The 11,895-nt window shown below is 35.9% G+C and overlaps 1 protein-coding gene and 1 long non-coding RNA gene across 8 annotated transcripts in view; one reads left to right on the plus strand and one right to left on the minus strand.

Annotated features, from left to right (window-relative positions):
* KIAA1328 (KIAA1328 ortholog) overlaps positions 1 to 11,895 on the minus strand; it is a 177,017-nt gene that overhangs the window by 128,684 nt on the left and 36,438 nt on the right. The window lies entirely within an intron of this gene.
* Positions 303 to 11,895, plus strand: part of LOC116217512 — a 14,138-nt gene continuing 2,545 nt past the window's right edge. The window contains exons 1-2 of the long non-coding RNA XR_004162155.1: positions 303 to 962; positions 5,849 to 6,120. This is a non-coding gene — a long non-coding RNA (uncharacterized LOC116217512). The remainder of the gene's footprint in view (positions 963 to 5,848; positions 6,121 to 11,895) is intronic.

Genomic DNA, 11,895 nt, shown 5'->3' on the forward strand with positions numbered 1-11,895 from the left:
CATTTCCCTTTCAAAACAAGACTTCTCACAACTTGAAGCAACTCCACATTCTTCATCAGCTGGACATGGCTCTTGCACTAAAAAACACTGGGATACTACTACTCGAAAAGGGCTTATTGGATGTCCCCAACACTTGGGCAAACAAGCTGCTTACAAAAGAATTCAGACATTTTAACTCTAAAAACCCACTTTTATTTGCCAAAATTTTCAACCTCTTGGATTTAAGCAGACATGAAGAGGAACTGATTTGTTACCCATATACAAATAAGTTTTAACAGTTGGAAGAAGAGAACTTACCCTGAAGTCAAGGGAAGGGGAAGATTGTTCAGATTAACTTCTCATCCACAACAGTTTCCCTGTACATATGAGGACCAAGCCAAGTTAATCACTCATAAGCTCGATATTGTGAAGAAGCCCTTTGGAGGCTATGTTTCCAGTATTAAAAGGGCATTCAAATTTCTCACATCTTCCACAGTCTGCTCACTCCACAAGCTTTAAAAATCTCTGTATCTTTCCATGTGATGAAACAGGAACTTTACATTTTGAGGGAAGTACTCCAGTTTAGATACCTACAATGTAGGTCTTCTTTTTGGCCTGGATCTCATCCAAATCTATGTAAGGGTAGTTCACTTTGAAAGGCTACTCAAAAACAATGCCGCTGGCACTAACCATTCCATTAGTTCTCCCACTGCATAGTAACAGCTCAAACAGAATTCTGTGCACCCCACACCAACCTCATAAACCTCTCTGCTGCTATGCAAGTCTTTTCTTTCTTTGCTTTGGCAGAAGGGAAGGAAGCAATACTTCATCTACTTTGTCATGCACAAATTTATTTTCTTATAAATAAAAAATTAGAAAAGAATTCTCCAAACATTTGGAAAAACGGAAGATGAAGTGGCAACTCAGTAAGGTAGCCGTAATTATGAGCAACAAGCTCATCATCCCACATTATTTTCCTACAGGTAGGAACACCATATTTCTAAAAGAAAAGTAGTAATAGAAAACTAGTGTTGGTTTTAGTTGATCAAAATGCTAAAGACAGTTATACCCTTCCCAAAAAAATCCCTGAGCACAGCTGTATGCAACTTTGCAATTCAGACTACAAATGATCCACAACAAAGCCCTCCCTGCAAAAGGACCAAAATCGCAAAGATTAATGCAAAAAATATACAGAACTCTTGTAGGGATGCTCTTGGACACTGAATCAAGTTCAATTAAGAACAGTTGCCAAACATCTCCAGACAAACCAGAAAAGACTTCCCTCGGCTTCCTCTGTGCTTTAAAAAAACTTTCCTCCTGGGAAAGTAAAGTTTCAGAGAGGTATTAAGACATTTTCTCTGCTGTGAACTCCTACATGTATTGAGAAAGGCCATGTTGCCAAAGGTGACAGATACCATATTGCACTTACTGCATCTCAGCTAGATAACAAATCAAGTTTGCAATATAAAGCTGTTCAAGAGCAAGATAAAATATCAGCATCCACACATACAAACAGATACTTAACATGGAAATGGCAAACGACTTAGCTTCGGTTTTCACCATTTGATTTTGCAGAATCCCTAAAGCTGTCTATGGAATTAATGTCCATGGGCAGACAAACAGGAAATGCCTAAGTGTTCCACAAGGAGATTAAGGCCGAGTCTGAAATGAAAATATACCAAGAAAAAAGGTAGCAGCAACTTGCCAGAACCTTTGTCAGAGTTTTCACAAACAGATATAGTTTGACACAAATAGGTTTAATACAATCAAAGCATCTTTAGAACTTAGGGACACAAAAAAAAAAAAAGGAAAGGAGAATCTCAAACTTACTCTTTCTGTGAGCAAAAGTGTATTTTCTCAGACTACTGCTAGCTCTCCTAATTAGCAATAAAACTCATTCTCAAACTGCTTTAAATGAAATTTGTCTTCAAAAAGGGCAGTTTTCATCCCCGGTCCTTAATGTGCAAGCTCTGAATGTGGACCAAAAAACAAACAAACAAACAAAAAAAAAAAAAACCACAAGTGCCAGAATAAAGGTATTTGAGTTTTAAACAGTGCTGCTAAAGCTTTCATTTAATATGTTGAACAAATTCTTAAATTTCTACTTTGGTTTCTTCACTTTTATGAAGATGAGATGGAAGTAATACATTTTAACTCACAGAATGAGGACAGAGTTATGAGCATTCACAAGCCACTCTGATCTCCTTCAATGAAAGAACCTAGATTAGCACAACACATTATATCTTAGAATGAGATGATTTTAAGCAGGAAGCAGCATTATGTAAATTAGTTGTAAGAAAGTAGAAATTAGAAGAAGACGATTCAAATATAGTCAAAAGATTGAGCAGAGGCAATGTACAACATTAAACACAGATACATACCCATTGGCTCCATACACACATTTTTTGTTTGTATGGAACTCTCTGCACTTCCTAATCGTATTTTAAAAGTTGACCATTCAACATTTCAACTGCTTTAATTCAGTAACCCTATATGCTCTCAAAGCAAGCAAGAGTTATAGAGAAACCCATCATCATTTAGGTTTTATAATCACTGAAGGGAAAAAAACAAGATGCATATAGACCAAAGTTTTGTACTATTTTTTCATAGTCTGCAAAGAACAATAAAACCCTGAGATTTCCCATCTCTTTCACAGCACCCCACTTCAACGAACTAAGTGTAATTTTACATTTAACAACACGCTATAATTTCCCAGTTCATGTAGAGTTCTATACAACATTATTACAACTGGAACATTTCTTAGAATTACCAGAGTTTCTATACAGACAAGACTAAATTACATAGTCCTATGTCTAAAAGTAGTTATGCATCAGGTTGTTTTTATGGTTCATCCTCTCAAAAAGGAAGAAGTTGCATAGGAAAGAACATAAAATAGTAGGTACAGTTTAATATCCACAATTTCATGTTTATGTATGCTTATCCAGATCACAAAAAAAGTGATAGCAAAAAATAAATCAATTTGACCTGCATAATCAAGATATAACTGAGAAAAGGTCTATTTTCAAGATGGTCCCAGGGAAATTATTAAAACTAGTTACAGAAATTAAAGATGTGTGAAGGTGCCTTTCTGTGATGACAAGCCTAGAATTATTGCCCAGACAAGCAATAATGACAAGCCTAGAATTATAGTTTTAGAATATAAATTCTTGTATATTCTCAAGCATTCCAGCGAGACACAGTAAAGTGGTCTCTTTCAAGACACTGAATACTTTTCTGTGGCTCTTAAGGCAATAATGTAAGGGTTGTCAACTTCACTGAAATACATCAAAACCTAAGGCAAAATAAATGCGAAAAATTTAATCCCCTGTTAAGGTTCACAAAAAAAAAGTTAAAAGGCAGGGAGGCAAGCCAAAACTAAGATTTCAATGCAAACTTTACCCTACTCATGCCACATATCCTGTATGCTTTAGAACACACCATTCCTATCAACAATAAACAAATGAATGTATAACTGAAAATGGAAACACCCCCAAAATAAATAATGAATGTCTTAGCATTGCAAACAAAAAATGTCACTTGTAAACATGATAATAATTCCTAGAATGGTTTGAACAACAAGCTCCTCCCACCATTTGGGTCATTTTTGTCACTGCGTCTTTGTCACAGTTTACGTCACTGCATATCTAGGTGAAAAACAACTACTTGTGCTCAATCTCAATTCTGTCATTAGCAATGTGGTTAACAACTCCTACTTCATGTTATCTGTCCCAAACCTTCAAGCATTTTCTTTAAAGGAACTGAATATCTGAACTCCTATAGCCTTTAACACAAGTCATGGCATCCTGCAAAGCACTAAGCATGATTTTTCTGCCATCCTATGCACCTTTATAATCAGGAGAGTGACTGAAATTCTAAATTGGGAACTGCAACTTAAGCCAGGAGGTGCATGTAGTGAAAAAGTATAAATCAAGGCCATCTCCACTCCAGTATGTAACCACAGTCATAAATGAATGCAGTATGCTTTCAGAGAGCACAGAAATCTTTCAAAAGCCATTGAAAACGATACAAGTCAAACCTTTACACTATTCTACAGAAGCAGTTGCAGATATACCTCAGACTGGCACTTAAGGGCAAACTTCAAATGACAAATTGAAATGTAGCTTTTATTTTTCTCCAACTACTTTTTTTTAATTCCAACAATTTTAGCTTTCAAGACAGAATATGTATGCCCACCATCAGATATTCAGTCCTCTCCCCCCAGGCTGAATAATACAGATCCTCTCTTCCCCCCCACAAAACCCAAATTCCCATTTATCAACCTCAGCAATTCAAGCCTGGGAATTCATGAGTCTGACCACCAGTCCAGAGAACAGACATCTTCAGTGCAAGATACAGTCATGCTCAGCATAACAGATTCTCAGCCCATCGCTGCTGGTTTCACCTTACTGTCATGAATTGCTAATACAATGCAAATAAAAATACTCTCTGCTACAACCTGACAATATTTGCTTCACACGTGCATGCAATTAAATAGAAACAGAACAGTTACTAGAACATGAGCTTGTCACTAGACTGATGCTACTAATTTAGAATACAATCTCCAATTTTTATTACAGCAGTAGTCCTGTAATACAACTTGAAACAGATCCTCATATGCCTATTAACATGTGAATGAAAGTTTCTTCCATGCCCATAATGTTTATTATAGGATCTCATCACTGCTCAAACAAAAGCTTCAACTGATTTTTATTTTTTTTTTTTCTTCCTATTTGGGAAAATATAAAACTACTTTGCTTATGAAGAATAGATTTGCCATTTGGATGCATTTCTGCAAGATGGGAATGGAAGCTACAGAAATCTAAAATAGCATGGGATCTGCATTACATTCACTTAAAGGGTAGTTTAATAATTCAAGGTTTATTTGGAGGCTTGTTTGCAACTGTAGAAAAGGTCAGACCTTATATGAATAAGGTATTAAAGTTTGCACATAAAGTCTAAGGTAAAGATAAGTAACAAGGCCTGTTTACTATCCAGTTGCTCAGTGTGCAGAGTTAAGATTTTTAAATCAATGCACTGATAACAACGTGGATTACTGAAAAGATTCTTCTGCATAGAGGTCAGCAAATGTATAAAGAGTTCAACTGGAAATCACAGAACCTGATAACACCAACTGTGTGAGGGATGTTTATTGTTTTAAGAGGTGCTTGGCTTTGAATTACATTTAGCAACCTTATCTTACATTTCTCATTGCTCTCTCAGATTTAATATTCTATCATTCAGACTCCCATGCTTCTGCATTAAACATTTTCCATACTGTACAGTGGCAGTCAGGCACACAATAAATTGGTAACTTTGGGCCTTGCCTATGCTGTTCAGATAAATTCTAATTATGCCAACATGCATCTACTTTGGATGCACAGACAGACATACCCAAGGGGATGCAGAGATACGTATATTCTGCTAATCTGGCCTAGTATCCAGGTATTTGAACATGTACCCACGTGTACTCAAACACACATTTTCACACCCACCTAAGATCAAACCAACTCCTACTAAAGCACTGCCTCAAACAAGACAGTGGGACACTAAAAACTCAGAGCTTGGTATAGCTGGGCACTCAGACAACCCGTACTTGCTAACAGAACGCAAAAATATTTGTCATCTAGGAAAAAAAAAAACAACACATTTCACAGAAAGCCAACTCTGCTCGGAAATGCTTCCACATCATGTTCTCTATCTTGAAGGGAAAAAAAGCGTGGAAGTTTTTAATCCTTCAGGATTAAATTACTTTTGTTCTTCTAACATAACCTCCACTGATCAAATCCACAGAAATCTCTGTAAAGTTTCATTTCATTAACCACTATTTACGTGATTTCTTTTTCTCTATGCTTATTGATCCAACAAACAGAAGTGTGGCTGCTTCTCTTGCAAACTCCTGCAACCTACCAGTGCCACTGTCTGAAGTGTCTGAGTGAAGTGTAATATAAAGACAGCACCAGAAGGAATCATGTACTCACAGAAAGAACAGCATCCTCCCCTCCTGGTAGGATGAACATCTCCACTTCTCTTCAAGCTCCAATGTAAGAGCAAGGGACTTCCGCAACAGCTTAGCTGAATGCTGAACTGCTGAACAGATGCATTCGGAACACAACAACACTGGGCCCAAATTTCACCACATCAGTAAGTGCAAATACACAAGGGGTACCCTTACCTATGGGGAAACACGGCAGGCATTAGCTGTGAAAATCTCACATTCATCACAAAAGGTTTAACAAGTCTCTACATATTTTAATCGAGAATCTGAAATCATTTTATCCTATGGCTTCCTACACTTACTTGCACTTTCACATCAATGTGATTTTATTCTGCAGTTTAAGCGTGATTTATACCCTCAATTTAACTTTGATTCATAGTATCTAATAACATTAGTCTATTGTCCAAACACTGTAGGGGGATATTAAACAAATTTAGACGGTCTGGGGGAATTTGCCCACTACCATTAAATACACAATAAATGTTTCCCATAACTTTGTCTTAGATAACAAATTCAAATAAGTAAAGCATAACTATAATATGCCTGCTCTGGATCAAAAAAAAAAAACAAAAAAAAAAACCTCCAAACCTGTAAAACAATATTGCAAAAAACAATATTAATAAAACACATAAGTGGACATAAGCCATTCCAAAGAGATCTTACTCAGATTTCAAAATTAAGAGCAGAAAAACATATAGAAATAAAAATTATAAGACGTTTAAGTGGCTCCTGTCCACAACCCAGCGTGAAGAACTATGGCCTTTGTCCAGACTGTAGCTTACTTACAAGCTTAAATATTCAGTGTTTTGAAATTTAGATAGAGACTAAGACATCTGGTTAATACATGTATATGTAGATACAAACGTATGTACATATGCACACATATATGTGTGTACACACATACCTAAAAATAAGATTAACTTCACTCCTAATATATATGCAAAAAGTGTTTTGTACCTTCCTTATTAATGGGTATACTTCTCTGCAGTGTAAAGAGTCCTCTAAAAATTAACTGTAAAACAGATGGCTTTTTTAAAGTGTGATTTAAACATGTGGCAAATGCATGACATGTGCCTTTCCTTGATTTTCCAAACACTAATTGTTCAATAAGACTTCTGATGTACACACAAATGCATGGAATTCAATAATCAGTCAAGTATTTGGAACCAAAAGAGAAGCCAGCAGAATTTTACAGATAGACAAAAACCAACTTACCAAAACCAGAATATCTGCTGTACTAAATACATAGTCAGTGCTATAAAAAAAAAAGTTAGAATACACGTGTTTGTGCACAAACACAGAGGAAAAAGTTCACATTCCAGACCTAAAATCATAAATATCTTTCAGAATTGCACTATTTCACTTAGAAAACCTAAACAGCAAATTGTTACCATATTTTCCCACTAATAGAAGACACACTCCTTTGTCCTAGCAGTCTGATTTTTTTGTTGTTTTCCACATTGACTATTCAATTGCCTTTCACCCACCTCTGTATTTTGAATTTGCTAGTCAGTTCTCCCTTTCTTTGCCAGTGTTCTCTATTCCAAGCATTCTGCTCAACACTGTCTCATCCATTTTGTGAATACACGTCCCTGCACACACTGATTCCACACACAGCAAGCATATGTACTCTATCATATATCGTTAGGAGACTTTTAAGACCTTATCATGTCAAACCATATTAAAGTGACATTTTTAAGACTGACATTCCATTTTCTCTAAGCTTGTTTTGAGCAGACATTTAGTGGAAACTTCACCCCCATTCAGTAGTTTAATCAAGAGAGAAAATTAAGAAAAAGTTAAGTCTGCTATCTAAGAAAAAGATCTATTAGGTCTTGTCTGTACTAGAGAAATGTATTCTTCTAAGAATCAATTTAGCCTTTGCAATGCACTTGTAAAATGTCACACGTTCACACACAAAAAGCACTGCAGATACGGCTAAAACTAGTTTCATTAACTCTAAATGCTATTTCAGTCGTGCTGCATTAATGCCACCTCAGTTAAAATTTTACTGGTGTTGCAGTTTATCCTGATCAAACACCCTACCCACCTCCTTCCCTCAATAAACTTGTGGGCCTTTGAAATTCACCTGACTTCCCCACTCCTGGCAACTCTGCCAGAAATCTGTGGGATGGATACCCCAACTGTGATAATTTCACACATCACAGGTGAGAACACTGAGCAAATGTGCGCCGGCCCGGCAGGCTTATCAGCAGCAGACACTGAAGAGCTTACTTTGTTGAGCAAGAAGCAATTCAAATTACTAGCCCAGAGAAAGGCTTACAGCTATGGCAAAGCCTCCAAAAAATCTGAACATCAAATTCAGGTCATCTGGACAAAGAACAAGAAGCCAGAGAGAAAGAGGTAGTGTCCCATCTTCTGTATGGAAAGCATGGAGGCCTAAAGATCTCTCTCAGGTCTGCTTCTATAAACCGTGCACATAAACTGCTGAAGCAAGCTTTTGTCAAAACCACTTTTCCACAAGGTGGAAAGAAGAAAAAGAAAGAAACATTTTTGGAAACTTATGAAAATCCTTTTTCTATCCTGAAATTATATTAATTTGCATCAGATGCACAGTTGCTTGCCAGGCTTGCTGGCTTAAATTTCATATGCTTACATATAAAAATTGTCCTCTTTTGCTCATTGTAATAAGGCCATAAAGATACAGAAGCAGTCAAAAGTCCACTATGTTTTCAACATAAAGGATTGCTGACATCCAGTATTGAGATACTGTACATGGTACAAACAAAAAATCATGCACATTTTAAAAAAGTAAATAAATAGATCACTTCTATTAGAGAGGACCACAGACCACAACATGGTCTTGGCAGAATGTTAAGAAAATGCCATCACGTAAGTCTTCCAAATTGCCTGAAATAGATTTTGTTGGAACAAAACTGAATTTCAAACCCTGCAAATTGCAAAATTTCAGCTTTATCCAGTTCTTAACAAAAAAGCAACAATTTGTCCTTATTTTAATGTATTGGCTGCTTGTGCAGTAATGATCCATAGTCAAAAAGGCTTAACAGAATAGATTCCTATTCTTGATCCATGAAATGACTTAAAGAATACAATCTTAGAGACACCAGAAATCATGTTCTCTTCTACTGAAGATGTACTGTAATTTACAACATTAGGAACAATTAACGACAATTTTCTGCATTGAGACTGATACTCTAATCATTACACCATACTTTTTACATATGTCAGTTTATTTAACCAAAACAAGACCACAGAACCTGTGAGGGAAATACCTTATGTAAATGAATACCAAATCAAAATTTATTTTCCAGCATTGCTGACTTTTCCAAGACTCCTAACTGATCTCTTTCACAGAGTGAAGCATTACGACATTCAACATTCTGCACAAACTATAGGAAAACTGACACTGTAGCAATGGAGACTACATCTGTATTAAACTTACAGAACAAGGACTCGGCTGAATTTTAAATAAAAGATAAAGCACCGCATGTTTATACTAGGAGTCTTGTGTCTGTCAGCAAGTCTGGTCCCAGCTGACTAGGGTTCTGACAGATGATCTAGTATACAAGTTCATCATAGCCAGTCTGCACTCAGAACCTTTCATAATGGAGTTCTGCCAGGCCACTGAAAACAACCAGATAAACATTTTGCAGTGTGGCACCATCTTCTCTATGCATCACTTTCATTAATGTGCATCCAATGCAGCTTAATGTATGAAAGTGTTTAAGTGAATTGCTCTCTTGTTATAAAAGACCTTTCTTGGCACGAGGATTGGTATTACAATCGATTCTCAAATTAGCTTTTTAAACACGAAACATAGATGCTTGTAGTCTTATAAAAAATGCTCTGATGATTGTTCTGCTTCAAAAGATCACAATCATGGAAGAATTACTGCTTGTTTACAGCAAAACCAGACAAATTCTAGAAAATTCACACTGTTTGGGATAAAACTGAGAACTCAAATCCCAAAGAATAACAAACTCTGTAATATCTTCCAATTCATCAGTGTTGAAGACAGAACTCTATATGTATAGTTTCTCAATTTGTTGCACATTCAATCCTCTATGATTGAAAAAGTAGGAGACAAGAAGATTAAACACTGTATATCAATTTGCATCAATTTGTAGGTTGGTCTCCTTAGTACAGGAGAATGATCCCATGTGCTGCCCTATTGCTTGTGTTATCACTGACTACTGCACTACAATCTGCTCATTACAGTCTTACAGAATCACCCTATAGCAAGTACATAACATAATCCTTTCCATCAAACTTCTAGCAATGAAACAGATCCACATCCAGCAGAATTTTGGGGGGTAAAAAAAAAAAAAAAAACAGAAAGAAACACATCACATCATATCACAGATAGACTAATCACATCCTAGACAAAATGCATACCATACTGCCTTCCTGAACAATGAAGTTTCCTAGAAAATGAAGTTTCACTTCATGTGGCAAGCAGGCCCAAATATTGAAGAGGACGTTAGATATACTCTCATATATTCTTCAAAAGCATTCATAAATCTTCTGGCAGATATACTAATCTTCCATAAGCCTCCAGATTTCACAAACCCCATTAAAATAAAATTTTTGACACTGACAGAAAAAGTAAGTAAAAGAATACCTCAAGCAATATGCTATTATAAGGAGAAAGGAAGAAAATGAATCCTCATGTGTTACAGTTCACAAACACAATTTTGATTGCTCTTGAGGCCAACAAATTTACTGGAGACAAAATGCCACTCTTTTACCATGCTCATAACAATTTTATGTCAAAAATGAACTACAATGCAAAAGTTACCCAAATCTTATCTACTTTTGAGAAGAAGCAGAAAATTACTTCTTCCATTAGATATAAATTGCAGAATTTTCCTATGTGTTCTATGAAATATTAGCTAAAAACCTATTTCAGCATCAACAAAGAGAAGAGTGAAACAGAATATGTCACTGAAAAAAGGTTACAAATCAATCCCTAAAGGGATAGCTAAAGTCAAAGACTAGACCCAACTAAACACCCAAAGATAGCATTTAGCAAATCTGAATTAATAGTCAATTTTCCTGCAATTTTTTTCCAGAATAGCTTCAGCCACACATTTATTTTCTCAGAAAAAAAAAAACGAGACAAATATGTGACTTCCTAGATGCATTGTATGAAAAATTAATCTGCTGCAGACTGTAATCCCAAACTTCTCACTAGCTTATTGTGGCATTTAAGAGAGAAAGCTCATGATGTCAGGGATCCTTTACTGATGGCAGTGCAACTAACATTTCAGACACCTGAAAATACACAGCTAATGCAGTCTCATCTGGATGATGTTTTTTTCTCTCCAAATTTAAACCATTCACAATAGCATTATGCTCTAGACAAACTACCAAAAGAATGTCTGCAGTGTGTTCCATATCTTCCTTACCTGATAAGAAACTAGGGCTGAAGAGGTTTCCTAAATAAGAAAACGTGATAGATACCTTTGCTACCTTTGGTTGAAGTCTAAGGGCTCATTTAAAGTCATACATAATTTATCTGCTCCTTAAAAAATATGGGGACAATGCTTTCCCAGTTTTCCACCTTCTCCTTATAAGTAATCCATTATTTAAAAGTACCAAACCTTAATTACAGCATATAAGTGCATTTAAAATTTAAGCTTGATCTTTGGGAACAACCTTTAACAACATAAAAGCTTTGCTATGTAGCTTTGCAAATATGAAGTTTACAAGGATGTCTTCCACATCTAAGTAAGAAAACAAAACAGATCCCAATTAACAGGTAACACTGGTAATTCCTCTGGTTTTTCAGTCATACGATTCCTCTCAACGTTCTATGATTTCACCAAGATTTCTAGCCTGTTCTGATTTGAAAATCAATCAGATCAAGTATGTTTAAGTTAAGTGTGATTAAGTCCTGGTTGGAAATTAAAAAGTATCAAACAAAAAAAAAAAAAAAA

Source organism: Meleagris gallopavo, chromosome Z (assembly GCF_000146605.3).
Source record: "Meleagris gallopavo isolate NT-WF06-2002-E0010 breed Aviagen turkey brand Nicholas breeding stock chromosome Z, Turkey_5.1, whole genome shotgun sequence".
Lineage (NCBI taxonomy): Eukaryota > Metazoa > Chordata > Aves > Galliformes > Phasianidae > Meleagris > Meleagris gallopavo.